Consider the following 17,779-nt stretch of genomic DNA (forward strand, 5'->3'; position numbering starts at 1 on the left):
TGGGTTGCCATTTCCTCCTCCAGGGGATCTTCCCAACCCAGGGATCGAAGCTGGGTCTCCTGCATTGCAGGCAGATTCTTTACTGTCTGAGCCACCTGGGAAGCCCCTAGAGATAGTTTTAAAAATGCAATATCCCAAAATAACTGGTATAATCCTCTATATAATATTTTACTTGTTCTTTTCTAATATGTCAGCTCCAATTCTTTAAAAATTATATCAGAGTAATAACTATATAATATCATTAATTTACATTAATTATATATGATTTAATTATATAATTATATATTATATATATAATTTGTATAATTATATTACCAGGATTATAATCCTTTGAGAAATATACAAATACAAGAAATATAGAAAATTTTTCTCTAATTTCTTTGTAGAAATTAGGATTCTTTACCACTGAGCCAGCAGGGAAGCCCAGGATAGTGATGTGAAATTAACCCTTTATCACTCTAAACTGAGGAACTGGAAAAATCAATAATATTAACTGAGCAAAAGATTTTATAGCAACAGGTACCAATTGGGGATCCAATCAAGTGAAAGAAACCACATGTAAATTTAAACAGGAAGACTTTAATATGAAGGATTATTAAGTTATAATGGCTGAGTAAATAAAAAGATGTAAGAAAAGTCTAAAGCAAATTCTAGGGCTGAGGGAGAGCATAGAAAGGAAGACAGAGAAGTGCTGCCCTTCTTAAGGGGGTGTTTCAGAGCTCATCGGACAAGGGGTAGCTGAAGCCCTTTTTCTGTACAAGCAGCATAGTTTGTGGGGGTGTTCAGGCCAGTGCTGGCTCATAGTTGTCAGGCAAGCAGGAACAACACTTCAGAACCCAGTGACCCAAGTTTGGTATTAAAGATGGGCCCTCAGGAGGAGTGGGGCACTACTCTGTGAGTCAAGGAGCAAGAGGTCTCTGTGTTAGGAGGGCTGGGGCAAAGTGGTCACTGTGCCCTTATCTGAGTTCTGAAGTCACCATGGGCTGCCCCAACTAGGCTGTGGCAGAATATCACTACATGTCACCATACACACACATCCCTAATAGGCAGTGCACCAGGAGCAAGTAAATACAAAATATAGCAGGGAGCGCAGCTCCTTCCGTCAGCAATGTTCCTTTTAGTACCCTCTACTGACAAAGCTTCCCTGACAAAAGCCTTCAAGTGGCTCAGATAGTAAAGAACATGCCTGCAATGTGGGAGACCCGGGTTTGACCCCCGGGTTAGGAAGACGCCCTGGAGAAGGATAATGGCTACCCTCTTCCAGGATTCTCTGTCCTGGAGAATCCCATGGACAGAGGAGCCTAGCAGACTATAGTACATGGGGTTCCAAAGAGTCAGATACAGTCTTTTCACTGACAAAGAACTAATGCCTCTAACTAAAAAGCCCTATAGCTGTCTAGGTTCCAAATGGTGAACTTAGAGCTAAGAGAAAACAAATTGATAACTGGCATGTCATGTACAATGATTATTATTCATAATTATTTTTTTCACAGGTGATACTTCTTGATAGCTACATATATCTCATTTATATTCATCAATCAGATACTTGATGCTTATTTTTTGTGATCACCTTAACCACTTTTATAGGCCAATGGAGAGCTAAATTTGCTGTCACATAGACTGTTAATCTTTTATCCACTGGCGCTTTTCCAAAATAAATAGCAAGTCATCTTTAAATTCCCATAAGCATTTACCTGCAATTCTCACATTTCTTGCCAACTTTTACCTCTTATTATATTTACTTGTGAATGTCTTATTTTCTATCTTAATACATAAACACCTTAAGAATAGCATCCATCTTTGCATTTTTCACTATAACATGCAAAGTGAATACTTGTGAAAGGCACACAATAGTTTCTGCATTAATAAATAAAATATTATACTTGGAATAACAATGCCATCTCCCAAGAGTGAGAGATACAACACAATAGTTAAAAATTCAAAACCTACAGCAAAACTAAAAACCTAAAACACAGAAAATTTTTTTTCAGAACATTTTATAGTATAAGGTCTTATAAAGTGACCATATAGTTTCCTTAATATTTAGACATATGATATTTATAAAGTAGCAAAGGCTTTTATTTTGATTCATTCTTGAATAAGAAGAGAACATTACTTTGATAAAATTTTTATCAATTTAGCTTTTGATTAGCTTTTGATTTTGAATACGACACTGGCCAGTTGATTTTTGAAAAAGACACAAGGCAATTTGATGGGGAAATAATTTTTTTGAATATTTGGTGCTGGAAAAACTAGACTTCCACATGCAAAAGGAAAAAATTGGGACCATGTATAACACCATACAAAAATTAATTCAAGATGAATTATAGATATAAATGTTAGAGTTAAAACAATAAAACTGTTTGAGAAATACAAGTAATTCATCATGACCTTAGGTGAGGTAATGATTTCTTAGGTATAACACCAAAAGCACAAGTAATCAAAGAAAAAAATTGGTAAATTGTACTGCATAAAAAATGATTTGTAGTTCAAAAGGCACCATCAAGAAAATAAATACAAGCCAAAGAATAGGAGAAATCATTTGCAAATTACATAGCAGATAAGGAATTATATGCAGAATATTTTTAAAAACCAATAATAAAAAGACAAAAGTCTTAATAAAAAGACAAGTCAATAATAAAAAGACAAAAACCCAGTGTAAAAATAAGCACAGAATTTGGACAAACATTTGCTCAAAGTAGATACACAAATCAATAAGCAAATCAAACGATGTTCAGCAATCATTATCCATGAGGGAAAGGCAAATCAAAATCACAATGAGATACCACATCACATCTACTAGAATGGGCATAATAAGAAAGATAAAAACAAGTGGTGTTGAGGATGTAGAAAAACTGGAGCCCTCGTATATTGCTGGCAGGAATATAAAACGGTACAGACATTTTGGAGAACATCTTGGTAGTGTCTCACAATGTTAAACATTGGTATATTTTATGACCTAGTAATTTTACCCCAAAGCAAGAAAGGGAAACGGAAACATACACGCATACAAAAACCTGTACGGGAATATTCAGAGCAGTCTTATCACAATAGCCAAGAAGTAGAAACTTCCCAAATGTCCATTAACTGGTGAATGAATAAACAAATATGGTATATGCATACAATGAAATATTACTGAGCAATTAAAAATAATAGTACTGATACATGCTGCAATATGGGTGAACCTCAGAGATATAATGTTAAGTGAAAGAAGCAAGACACAGAAAATAACATAATGCATTATTCAAATTCATATGAAATGTCTAGAAAATGCAAATGTATGGAGGCAGAAACTAAATGGTGTTTGCCTAGGACTGACAATGCAAGTGGGGAGTGAGCACAAATGCGCATTAGGTTTCTTTTCGGCCCAATGGAAGTGTTCTAAAATTAAGTTGTAGTAATGGTTGCACAACTCTACAAATATACTAAAAATACTGAATTATAAAAGAAACTCATGCCACAATGATAATCATGTAAACAGTGATAATTATTGACTTCCTTTCTTTTCTATTTATGAATCAGAATGCTTTCATCATTTCTTTATGCTTTACTCCTCTAAAGGAATTCAAGAAGAATATTATAGAAATAATAACTGTAATATTTGAATTATTATTATATTTCTTTACATAATTTTCTTTTTTGCCTAAAGTCAAAAGTGATTATTCCTCATGGAATGTCTATTAATTTGGAATGGCACCCCACTCCAGTACTCTTGCCTGGAGAATCCCATGGACAGAGGAGCCTGGTAGGCTGCAGTCCATGGGGTCGAGAAGAGTCGGATACGACTGAGCGACTTCACTTTCACTTTTCACTTTCATGCATTGGAGAAGGAAATGGAAACCCACTCCAGTGTTCTTGCCTGGAGAATCCGAGGGACGGGGGAGCCTGGTGGGCTGCTGTCCATGGGGTCGCACAGAGTTGGATACGACTGAATCGACTTAGCAGCAGCAGCAGCAGCATGTTGGGCATTACAATAGAGAAAAATCTCTGTTCCAAATTTAAACTGAAATTTTGAATCCCATTATGACCAGTTAAGGCACAGTACTGCATTTGCATTGAAATAGTATACATAAATAAGAATATTGATTTTATTAAGATCAGTAATGCTGAGGTTTAGAGATGGTATGCAATATATTCAGAATCTCAAAGAAGCAATGAATTCTGTTTTTAAAATATTTTTTTATATAGCCGGCTTATATTTCTTAGAATTCAAGTACTTAAAAGATGGTATCTTGAAATCTAGTGTTATACATAGTAGGCTCTCAACCCATATTTGTAAAGTGAGTGAATAATAAGTGGATGAATGACTGAGAAAATTATTTCTTGCTGACCAACTTCCTGACTGCTCTACTCCAAGGCCCAGTAACTATGAATGCTAAAACATTTAGTATTTACAATGTCTAGACAGTGTTATTGGTCAATGTTTCCTGCATTTGTCTATCAGATTGAGCAATCAGTATATATGTTCATCATAAATATGATATGGACTCAATTTACTATAATTTTAAATAATTCTAGATAGTAATATATAACATTACATTTATATACCAAGCATTTCACTCTTTTTGTTAATTTTTTGATTTTGGTTAAGGAGTTTTTGGCTTCAAGATGGCTTGAACTTTGGCCACCTGATGTGAAGAGCTGATTCATTTAAAAAGATCCTGATGCTGGGAAAGATTGAATGCGGGAGGAGAAGGGGATGACAGAGGATGAGATGGTTGGATGACATCACTGACTCAATGGACATGAGTTTGAGTAAACTCTGGGGGTTAGCGATGGATGGGGAAGCCTGGCATGCTGCTGTCCTTGGGGTCACAAAGAGTCGCACACGACTGAGCGACTGAAATGAACTGATGGCTTGAACTAAGAAAGTCCGTAGAAGAGGCAGTTTCAGGGTTGGCTCTTTCAATAATTTCACTTAAGAAGCCAAGCTCTGTTCAAGCCTCTATTCTACCACCTTCAGCGATGGTTGAGTAAGGTGGTCTGCAGCAGTGAAAGGTGTTACATCTAGGGAGGCAACACCAGAGGAAAAATACCATCTTTTCTTGTGGCTTTTTCTTAGGAGAGAAGTGAGTTTTTCTAGAAGCCCCATGGTAGACATTTTATATTTCATTAGTTAGTATGGGATAACGAGTCTATTGCTAAATCAATCATTGATGATGGGAATGAGTTCACCCTAGGCTAATTAGCCCACTCCTAGAACTGGGTGGAAAATTGAGACAGACCAGTTTCTCATGACCCTTCAATGTCCTGAGGAGGGTGGTACCTACACAGAATCAGAGTTATGCTAGGAAGAAAGAAGGTGACTGCTTGTCTGCTGTTTAGTTGCTAAGTCGTGTCTGACTCTTTATGACCTCATTATTGTAGCCCGCCAGGCTTCTTTGTCCGTGGGATTTCCCAGACAAGAATACTGGAGTGGGTTCCCATTTTCTTTTCCAGGGGTCTTCCCAACCCAGAAATTGAACTCAAGACTCCTGTTTTGGTAGGCGGGTTCTTGACCACTGAACTGCCAGAAAAGCCGTGTGTCTATTACCACTACCAAATTCAGGAGAAGAAAGAAAATTTTCTCAGGTCATTTTCACTGACCTTGAAAACAACAACCTCTTTCAAAGCTCTGATGTATAGATTATGCTCTGAGAATTAGATGTATACACTGAGATTTATTACTATCGGGTATAAATTACTAGACTTTATTGACATTCTAGGAATCAGTGAACTAAAATGGACTGGAATGGGTCAATTTAACTCAGATGACCATTATATCTACTACTGTGGGCAGGAATCCCTTAGAAGAAATGCAGTAGCCATCATGGTCAACAAGAGAGTCCAAAATGCAGTATTTGGATGCAATCTCAAAAATGACAGAATGATCTTTGTTCATTTCTAAGGCAAACCATTCAATCTCACAGCAATCCAAGTCTATGCCCCAACCATTAACACTGAAGAAGCTGAAGTTGAATGGTTCTATGAAGACCTACAAGACCTTTTAGAACTAACACCCCAAAATGATGTCCTTTTCATTATTGGGGACTGGAATGCAAAAGTAGGAAGTCAAGAAACACCTGGAGTAACAGGCAAATTTGGCCTTGGAATACAGAATGAAGCAGGGCAAAGGCTAATAGAGTTTTGCCAAGAGAACACACTGGTCATAGCAAACACCTTCTTCCAACAACACAAGAGAAGACTCTACACGTGGACATCACCAGATGGTCAACACCGAAATCAGATTGATTATATTCTTTGCAGCCAAAGATGGAGAAACTCTATACAGTCAGCAAAAACAAGACTGGGAGCTGACTGTGGCTCAGATCATGAACTCCTTATTGCCAAATTCAGACTTAAATTGAAGAAAGTAAGGAAAACCACTAGACCATTCAGGTATGACCTAAATCAAATCCCTTATGATTATACAGTAGAAATGAGAAATAGATTTAGGGACTAGATCTGATAGAGTGCCTGATGAACTATGGACAGAGGTTCGTGATATTGTACAGAAGACAGGGATCAAGACCATCCCCATGGAAAAGAAATGCAAAAAAGCAAAATGGCTGTCTGGGGAGGCCTTACAAATACCTGTGAAAAGAAGAGAAGCAAAAAGCAAAGGAGAAAAGGAAAGATACAAGCATCTGAATGCAGAGTTCCAAAGAATGGCAAGCAGAGATAAGAAAGCCTTCCTCAGTGATCAATGAAAAGAAATAGAGGAAAACAACAGAATGGGAAAGACTAGAGATCTCTTCAAGACAATTAGGGATACCAAGGGAACATTTCATGCAAAGATGGGCTCAATAAAGGACAGAAATGGTATGGACCTACAGAAGCAGAAGATATTAAGAAGAGGTGGCAAGAATACACAGAAGAACTGTACAAAAAAGATCTTCACGACCAAGATAATCATGATGGTGTAATCACTCACCTAGAGCCAGACATCCTGGAATGTGAAGTCAAGTGGGCCTTAGGAAGCATCACTACGAACAAAGCTAGTGGAGGTGATGGAATTCCATTGGAGCTATTTCAAATCCTAAAAGATGATGCTGTGAAAGTGCTGAACTCAATATGCCAGCAAATTTGGAAAACTTAGCAGTGGTCACAGGATTAGGAAAGGTCAGTTTTCATTCCAATCCCAAAGAAAGGCAATGCCAAAGAATGCTCAAACTACCACGCAACTGCACTCATCTCACATGCTAGTAAAGTAATGCTAAAATTCTCCAAGCCAGGCTTCAGCAGTATGTGAACAGTGAACTTCCAGAAGTTCAAGCTGGTTTTAGAAAAGCCAGAGGAACCAGAGATCAAATTGCCGACATCCACTGGATTATGGAAAAAGCAAGAGAGTTCCGGAAAAACATCTATTTCTGCTTTATTGACTATGCCAAAGCCTTTGACTGTGTGGATCACAATAAACTGTGGAAAATTCTGAAAGAGATGGGAATACCAGACCACCTGACCTGCCTCTTGAGAAACCTATATGCAGGTCAGGAAGCAACAGCTAGAACCGGACATGGAACAACAGACTGGTTCCAAATAGGAAAAGGAGTCCGTCAAGGCTGTATATTGTCACCCTGCTTATTTAACTTATATGCAGAATACATAATGAGAAACGCTGGGCTGGAAGAAGCACAAGCTGGAATCAAGATTGCCGGGAGAAATATCAATAACCTCAGATATGCAGATGACACTACCCTTATGGCAGAAAGTGAAGAGGAACTCAAAAGCCTCTTGATGAAAGTGAAAGAGGAGAGTGAATAAGTTGGCTTAAAGCTCAACATTCAGAAAACGAAGATCATGGCTTCTGGTCCCATCACTTCATGGGAAATAGATGGGGAAACAGTGGAAAGAGTGTCAGACTATTTTGGGGGGCTCCAAAATCACTGCAAATGGTGACTACAGCCATGAAATTAAAAGACACTTACTCCTTGGAAGGAATGTTATGACCAACCTAGATAGCATATTGAAAAGCAGAGACATTACTTTGCCAACAAAGGATTGTCTAGTCAAGGCTATGGTTTTTCCAGTAGTCATGTATGGATGTGAGAGTTGGACTGTGAAGAAGGCTGAGTGCCGAAGAACTGATACTTTTGAACTGTGGTGTTGGAGAAGACTCGTGAGAGTCCCTTGGACTGCAAGGAGATCCAACTAGTCCATTCTAAAGGAGATCATCCCTGGGTGTTTTTTGGAAGACTGATGCTAAAGCTGAAACACCAATACTTTGGCCACCTGATGGGAAGAGTTGACTCATTGGAAAAGACTGTGATGCTGGGAGGGATTGGGGGCAGGAGGAGAAGGGGACGCCAGAGGATGAGATGGCTGGATGGCATCACTGACTCAATGGACGTGAGTTTGAGTGAACTCCAGGAGTTGGTGATGGACAGGGAGGCCCGGCGTGCTGCAATTCATGGGGTTGCAAAGAGTCGGACACGACTGAGCAACTGAACTGACGACAAAATGAAAATTTAAATTGTTTTTAACACTGTAATGTTACCCTAGTTTTGGGATCTGATGTGATTCTTTCACATCATGGAGGATATGAATGATCCTTTCTTAGATAATATTGTTAGGCAGGAAGTCAGCCATGAGCAACAAGAGTGGCCGCCTAATCCCACTAAGCTATTTACCAACCCTGCCCCACATAGCTCCCAACGGTACTCCAAAATAGTCAGGGGATCAGAAAAACCCTCCACTGGCTGACTGTAGGGACCTTCCCCTCTCTGGCATATGTGCACACCTCTCACTATCATGTACTTAGGTAAACTTTGGCAGCCATTGGGCTCATTAACTGTTCATAAATATTCCATGAGTAGACACATCTAATTATAATAGACTGAAATATGTGCAGGATGTGTACAGTAGAGCCTCTTATTATATAACCTCAGTCAATGGACCGCATGGATTATGCAAATAAGCTTGCCTTAAAAACTCTACACCTCAGCCCTCCAGGGTCATTGCTTCCCTTGACCTGGCCCACCTCTCTTTTGAGATGTTCCCTCTTGCTTTATCTTCAATAAATTTTCTTGCAACAGGTAAGACCTCAGATTCTTCTTTGCAATCTTACCAAGAACCAAGCTAACAGGAGGAGGGGTCTCAACCAGACTCTCTACTAACAATATCAAACCTATAACTACATATAGTTGAAGGGCTTCCCACATGGTGCTAGTGGTAAAGAATCTGCCTGCCAGTGAAAGAGAAATAAGAGATATAGTACATTGGCAGGAAGATAATAATCATAAAAGCATAAACCTCCAAAGGGAGCTGCAGGAATACTGAAATATATTCAGGTACCTCCAAATAAAATAGTATTAAATTGGTGGATTTGAAAGTGGATTGATTAGATTAAGGTACTATGTAGGCTTCCTCAATGGCTCAGTGGTAAAGAATCTGCCTGCAATGTTAGAGACACAGGAGTTGAAGGTTGGATCCCTGACTCAGAAAGCTCCCCTGGAGGAGGAAAAGGCAAACCACTCCAGTATTCTTGCCTGGAAAATCCCATGGACAGAGGAGCCTGGTGGGCTGCAGTCCATGGGGTCGCTAGAGTCGGACACAACTGAGCGACCTCATTTTCACTTTTCACTGTCATGCATTGGAGAAGGAAATGGCAACCCAGTCCAGTGTTCTTGCCTGAAGAATCCCAGGGACGGGGAAGCCTGGTGGGCTGCCGTCTCTGGGGTCGCACAGAGTCGGACACGACTGAAGTGACTTAGCAGCAGCAGCAGCAGCAGCAGCAGGGCTTCCTCAGTGGCTCAGTGGTAAAGAATCTGCCTGCAATGTTGGAGACACAGGAGTTGAAGGTTGGATCCCTGACTCGGGAAGCTCCCCTGGAGAAGGAAAAGGCAACCCACTCCAGTATTCTTGCCTGGAAAATCCCATGGACAGAGGAGCCTTGTGGGCTATAGTCCATGGGATCACAAAGAGTCGGACACAACTGAAGCAACTTAGCATGCACACATAATTGAAGGATAAATGAGAACTGTAAAATGATTACCATTTCCTTACTTCCCTTTCAAGTCTCATATCATTCAATACACTTGTTAAAGACATATTTTAATGGGAACTTTAAATCTCTTTAAAACTGTACCTGAATATCTAAGAAGAGTGTTATATGCTACTGGAAAGTGGTTAAAAAAAAAAAAAAAAAAAAAAAAACAGTGCAATAGTTTTGTGTAGTTGTTCCATGTTAATATTTGTGTTATTTTGTCTCTATTTCTGAAAGTAAGGGAAAATGTGAGAAAATGAACACAAACGGATATATTCTGAACAAATTGTGAGAGGAGGAGTGAATAAGAATAGTAAACCAACCTATTTCCAGTTCTACCCTCAGCGGGGACCCGGAACAACTGAAGGTGAAAGCTAAGGAGCCTACTGCATGAATCCATGCACTGAAATTGTTTGTGCCACATGTAAGTGCTGGTTGACTGAACTTTCATTCTGTGTGCACTACACAGGCAATGTGGGAATTCTGTTTTTTTGGCTCTACTTTATACAACAAATGATCTGATGATTATTAACAGTACTCTAAAATGCTTGATATTTTTAATGTGCTAGTTAAGTTTACCTCAAAAGTAATTATCCAATTAGAAAGAAACAACATTTCCATAATTGTTGGAATAATTAAATAAAAGTAAAACTCTGTGATGGAATACTATGGAGCCATTAAAATGATCTTTTTAAAAAATTTCTGACAGCATGAAAAAAATGTTTAAGATATAACACCTGATAGATAAAAAATTGCAAACACCACAGGAATCCTAAGAAACAAAAATTTCCCCCAAAACAACAAAAATAAAAATTATTTAGAGGAAAATATTACAGTGTCAAAAGCAATATATTATTATTCTTGTGGGCAAAAAAAAATCACACAGAAGATTATAAATTATGAATATTATAGTCTTTATACTTTTAAAATATTCTAAGTTTTGTATTGGAGAAGGCAATGGCACCCACTCCAGTACTCTTGCCTGGAAAATCCCATGGATGGAGGAGCCTGGTAGGCTGTAGTCCATGGGGTTGCTGAGAGTCGGACACGACTGAGCGACTTCCCTTTCACTTTTCACTTTCATGCATTGGAGAAGGAAATGGCAACCCACTCCAGTGTTCTTGCCTGGAGAATCCCAGGGACGGGGGAGCCTGGTGGGCTGCCGTCTATAGGGTCTCACAGAGTCAGACACGACTGAAGCGACTTAGCAGCAGCAGCAGTTTTCTATAATAACTTTACTAATTTTTATAACTAAAAGAGGATAATCCTTGGATAATTTTTTTAAATTTGACTCAAGCAAAAAACAAAATACAACTTCAACAGATTAAATGGGAAGTAATGAAATTTCTCTGAATTAAATCAAGTCATTTTTAACTACAGTTAACAATAAGAAAAAAAAAATTCAGAGTTACTTTGAAAAACAGCATTTAATCATAGCATGTATGGACTCTGTGATAGGAGTTCGGAATTTGCACAAAAATATTAAGATTATTATGTGCTTAAGTATAGTTTTACCAATAAATATATTTATGAAAACATTATTTAAAGTATAGAATTGTCAGGTAATAAAGGTTTCCCTGAAATATTTCTGTTTTGTCTCATTTTCCAGGCACCTGTGTCCATGGGATTTCCTGGCAAGAATACTGTAGTGGGTTGCCATTTCCTACTCCAGGGGATCTTCTTGACCCAGGAATTGAACCTGCTTCCCCTGTGTCTCCTGCATTGCAGGCAGGTTCTTTACGGCTGAGGTAGGGTGGGTGTGTGTGTGTGGGGGTGTGTGTGTGTGTGTGTGTGCGCGCTCAGTTTCTCAGTTGTGTCCACCCTTTGTGACCCCATGGACTATAGTCTACCAGGCTTCTCTTCTCCATGGAATTCTTTAGGCAAGAATACTGGAGTGGGTTGCCATTTTCCTCCTCCAGGGGATCTTCCCCACCCAGGAGTTGAACCTGTGTCTCTTGTGTCTCCTGCATTGGGAGGCAGATTGGGATCTTTTACCACTAACACCAGCTGGGAAACCCCTATTGAGTAGTTAGGTGCCCCCATATGAACTAGGTAGTGGTGATCCTGTTACATCAGAGAATAGGCCTAAATGTGCTACAGAGAAGGTACAGCACATGAAAAGGAAGCCAAGAAATAAGCACAATAAAGTGCAGTTGGTGCTAGGATGGAAGTCTGTTCCAGGCACAGCCATAGCACAGAAAGGAAATGAGTCATTCTTGAGGGAAGAAGAGATCGTGGCTTTTCAGGCAGAGAACGCAGCAGCATCAAAGGCCAGGAGACAAAAACAGTTCAGATATGCACAGAAATGCAGTATATCTGGGGGGCACATGGTAGAGTAGATAGACCACAGAGAAGAGACAAACCTCAACAGCTCACAGGAGCCAGTCATCCTGAATAAACTGAGCTTTTATCCCTGGATGTCACTAATACTTTTAAACAGTGGAGACTTGATGTGCCTGTTAGAAAGGTTACTAGTGTGGAGGGGAGGGAGGTTTAAGGAGGAAAGATGTGTATATGAAAAAAAGACCAATAGAAAAATTTTACATTGTTTTAGTTGAGAGAGGTTGAAAATCCAAAAAGAGTATCAGAATATTTTTCTTTTATAATGTCTGGTTTGCTTTGCAACACTTCTTCCATTTATTAGAACTTACTGAGTTAAACTGATGATATGTGCAGCTCATATCACAGTAATGGAAAACACACTAGTATAATGTGATAAATACTTTCCTTATTCAGCATAACTTCCGGGACTCAGTTACCTGCATTATAGTAGTTTCAACTAAAACATGTCCATAGTGTAAAAGACATAAATGTATTTACCATAGAAAAAGAATGATCAAATTTATCCTTGTCATATAAACTTTTGATCTCAGGACATCTTTATTGCTAATATTATTGAGGACCTCCAAAAGCTTTTGTTTATATACTTCAGTCACTTCGTTGTGTCCAACTCTTTGTGACCCCACAAACCTCAGCATGCCAGGCATCCCCATCCATCATTAACTCTCGGAGTCTACCCAAACCCATGTCCAATGAGTCAGTGATGCCATCCAACCATCTCATCCTCTGTCGTCCCCTTCTCTTCTCATCCTCAATCTTTCCCAGCATCAGGGTCTTTTCAAATGAGTCAGTTCTTCCCATCAGGTGGCCAAAGTAAGAGTTTCACCTTCAACATCAGTCCCTCCAATGAACACCCAGGACTGATCTCCTATAGAATGGACTGGTTGGATCTCCTTGCAGTCCAAGGGACTCTCAAGAGTCTTCTCCAACACCACACTTCAAAAGCATCAATTCTTAGGTGCTCAGCTTTCTTCACAGTCCAACTCTCACATCCATACATGACCACTTGGAAAACCATAGCCTTGACTAGACGGACCTTTGTTGGCAACGTAATGTCTGTGCTTTTTAATATGCTGTCTAGGTTGGTCATAACTTTATACTAACATTTTACTTTATTGGAAATTAAAAGAGAAATCATTAAAAAGTTAATTTATAAATATCAGTAAGAAACAATAATATGTTAAAATAATAATTTAGGTGAAAAATAATCATAGCTCTAAAAGAAAATCTACTGAGTTTTTTCAATTTACTTTTAAAAGTTATTTTAATTATTTTATTGTCTTATTTTATAAATTTTCAAATCTCTTTAATTTTGGCTTAATGTCTAGATTCTTAAATCTGCTGCTGCATTCAATCTATTATACTTTACATTTTGGATGACGAAAATCTGGCCTCACATGTATATGGAGTTTAAATTTTTCAACAGCCTTTTCAATATACATTCAATATATTGAATATATATTAAAAGCAGTGACACTACTTTGCCAACAAAGGTCCATCTAGTCAAAGCTATGGTCTTCCAGTAGTCATGTGTGGATGTGAGAGCAGGACCATAGAGAAGGCTGAGCACCGAAGAATTTATAATTTTGAATTGTGCTGCTAAAGAAGACTCTTGAGAATCCCTTGTATAGCAAGATCAAATTAGTCAATCCTAAAGCAAATCAACTCTGAATATTCATTGGAAGGACTGATGTTAAAGCTCAAGCTCCAATACTTTGGCCACTTGATGTGAAGAACTGACTCCTTGGAAAAAACCCTGATGCTGGGAAAGATAGAAGGCAGGAGGAGAAGGGGATGACAGAGGATGAGATGGTTGGATGGATCACTGATTCAATGGACATGAGTTTGAGCAAGCTCTGGGAGATGGTACAGGAAGGGAAGCCTGGTGTGCTGCAGTCCATGGGGTAGCAAAGAGTTGGACATGACTGAGCAACTTAACATCAACAATATATATTTCAATACATATTCAATAATAGAGTCTTAGAAATAGTCTTTGAAAGTTTAGCAAAACTAGACAAATAGAATCTGAAAATGTATCAATGAACTTGTATTGTGCTACATTTAAATCTGTTGGTTTATCTTGCACTTTGAATGGATCTATTATCTGTGTCTGATTTTGTATCATTATCCACTGCTCATTTGTAAAATACTGCTTGACTGAGTTATGCAGATCTTTGAAATGTGAATACCATGATTCATCACATCAGAAAATTCTTTGTTTTGAAGCTATTGAACTTATGGTGGAGATACAAGTTTTCCAAAATTCTAATTTTTCTCTCAAATGTTCAAATGTTGTCCTTGGTAACAAATATAGTAAATTATTTTTTCTTGAAATGACAGGCTCATTTCACTCAATTTCAAAAAGTCATCTGCCAGATAGCCAAGTCTAAATAACTACAATTTGTCAGTCATTCTTTCAAGTAAAAATGGTGTTCCATAGAAAATCAGCTAATTCAGCTTGCAACTCCAAGTAATTGCACAAGTGTTTTATTTATTATTTTTTTGAGTCAACCATCATCACACTTTTGTTTGTGGAAACTATTTTGTATGCATACTTCCCATTTCAGCACAAATAACATTAAAAAAAACAGGTGCACTTATTTATGTATCTAGGTGAAATAGAATTAATACTTTTTCCTGCTTCATCAAAGATATTTTTGCAGTAAATCTGGTTTTTAATTTTACTTATTTACTTACTTGTTTTTACTGGGGGTGAATGGTAGTGAAGACTACAGTGACCACAAGTACAGTTTGGTGCCACTGTTTTGATAATTGTTAAGGCTAACAGTTTTAATTGCTTTTGACCCTAAGTGCAATAATCAATACAGTGAAAAAGGCAAAAAATGTTCTTTTTATTATTCTGAAATACTTTTGCCCTGAGGGACTCCCTAAAAGGTTTCAAGAGAACTCAAGGAGGTCTGTGGGCTACATTTTGAAAATAACCAAAGTCATGTTAACAATTTGATAAGGCTTACATGGGGGCTTATTGTTAAAATGGCTCATTATGTTGACCTCGCAAACAAAGGATAAAGTCACAGTGACCCTTGAGACAGACCAAATTGCTCAAATGACATTCTGTTTTCCCGCTGGCCCTACCTTCTCAAGGCTACGAGACCACTGGATGCCAGACCTCTGGCTATGTGACCGCAGGACTCAGCTACAGGCTAAAAATTAACCATCCCTTCAGAGAATTTTTCATTGGCGGTGTATAAGAAAGACCTCATCAGAAAGAGGATGCTGGTTCTCCTTAAGGGCTAGTCACCTCGTTTCCCTCTAATAAATTTCCTTTTCTTTGCCTGACTGCCCAGCTTGTTCTCTTTTTCTCTGCACTCGCTCTCCACAATATTTCCATTTTTTAGATTACATTCTATATGCATCAAAGGGGCTTCCCAGGTGGCACCAGTAATAAGAATCTCCCTTCTGATGCAGGAGATGTAAGAGATGTGGGTTTAGTCCCTGGGCTGGGACGATCCCCTGGAGGAGGGCATGGCAACCCACTCCAGTGTTCTTGCCTGGAGTATCCCATGGACAGAGGAGCCTAGTGGGCTATAGTCCATAGGGTCACAAAGAGTTGGACATGACTAAAGTGACTTAGCATGAGTGTACACATCACAAGCTCTGAACAAACTGAGAATACCACTGTGGAAATATTTTCACATAACCCATGAGTGGAAGGAGAGTTAAAAATGAAATGCAAAATTCAAGGGTAAAACAAAATGCCCAGGAATGGGGAAAAAAAAAAAAAAAGATTGCTCACTTCAGCAGCAAGTATACTAAAACTGGACTGATACAGAGAAGATTAACATCACCCCTTTGCAAGGAGGACACACAAATTCCTGAAGGGTTCCACATTTTTACACATGAAAAGATGCTCAACAACACTAATTATTACAGAAAGGCAAACCAAAACTACAATGAGGTATCACCTTACACCAGTCAAAATGGCCCTCATAAAAAATCTACAAACAATAAATGCCGGAAAGGGTGTTGAGAAAAGAGAACACTTTTGCACTGTTGGTGGGAATGTAAATTGGCATAGCCACTATGGAGAACAGTATGGAGGTTCTTTAAAAAACTAAAAATGGAACTACCATACCACCCAGAAATCCCACTATTAGGGATATAACCAGAAAAAAACTAAAATTCAAAAAGACACATGAACCCCAATGTTCATTGCAGCACTATTTACAATAGCTAGGGCATGCAAACAACCTAAATGTCCATCAACAGTGGAATGGATAAAGAAGTTATAATACATACATAAAATGGAATATTACTTAGCCATAGAATGGAACGAAATTGGGTCATTCGTAGAGACACAGATAAACCTAGAGACTGTCATACAGAATGAAATAAGTCAGAAAAAAATATTGTATAACACATATGTGAAATCTAGAAAGATGGTATCGATGATCTTACTTGAAAGACAGAAATAGAGACACAGACATAGAGAACAAATACATGGACATCAAGGAGGGAAACGGGAGTGGGATGAATTGAGAGATTGGGATCGACATACATACACTACTCTGTATAATATAAGTAACTAATAAGAAAACATTGTCACCCTGCTTATTTAACTTCTATGCAGAGTACATCATGAGAAACGCTGGGCTGGAAGAAGCACAAGCTGGAATCAAGATTCCCAGGAGAAATATCAATAACCTCAGATATGCAGATGACACCACCCTTACGGCAGAAAGTGAAGAGGAACTAAAAAGCCTCTTGATGAACTTGAAAGAGGAAAGTGAAAACGTTGGCTTAAAGCTCCACATTCAGAAAACTAAGATCATGGCATCTAGTCCCATCATTTCATGGGAAATAGATGGGGAAACAGTGTCAGACTTTATTTTTGGGGGCTCCAAAATCACTGCAGATGGTGACTGCAGCCATGAAATTAAAAGACGCTTATTCCTTGGAAGGAAAGTTATGGCCAACCTAGATAGCATATTCAAAAGCAGAGACATTACTTTGCCAACAAAGGTCCATCTAGTCAAGGCTATGGTTTTTCCTGTGGTCATGTATGGATGTGAGTGTTGGACTGTGAAGAAAGCTGAGCACTGAAGAATTGATGCTTTTGAACTGTGGTGTTGGGGAAGACTCTTGAGAGTCCCTTGGACTGCAAGGAGATCCAACCAATCCATTCTGAAGGAGATTAGCCCTGGGATTTCTTTGGAGGGAATGATGCTGAAGCTGAAACTCCAGTACTTTGGCCACCTCATGCAAAGAGTTGACTCATTGGAAAAGACTCTGATGCTGGGGGGGATTGGGGGCAGGAGGAGAAGGGGATGACAGAGGATAAGATGGCTGGATGGCATCACTGACTCGATGGACGTGAGTCTGAGTAAACTCTGGGAGTTGGTGATGGACAGGGAGGCCTGGCATGCTGTGATTTATGGGGTCTCAAAGAGTCGGACATGACTGAGTGACTGAACTGAACTGAACTGAATAAGAAAACACTGTACTGCTCAGGGA

General features: G+C 38.8%; 1 non-coding gene across 1 annotated transcript; it reads left to right on the forward strand.

Moving 5' to 3' along the window:
• Positions 1-16,053: 16,053 nt before the first annotated feature.
• LOC138984942 (U6 spliceosomal RNA) lies at positions 16,054-16,160 on the forward strand. The gene has a single exon (XR_011462194.1). It is a non-coding gene; the product is annotated as a U6 spliceosomal RNA (small nuclear RNA).
• Positions 16,161-17,779: the final 1,619 nt, after the last annotated feature.

The sequence above is a fragment of the Bos mutus genome, chromosome 2 (genome assembly GCF_027580195.1).
Source record: "Bos mutus isolate GX-2022 chromosome 2, NWIPB_WYAK_1.1, whole genome shotgun sequence".
Classification (NCBI taxonomy): Eukaryota; Metazoa; Chordata; class Mammalia; order Artiodactyla; family Bovidae; genus Bos; species Bos mutus.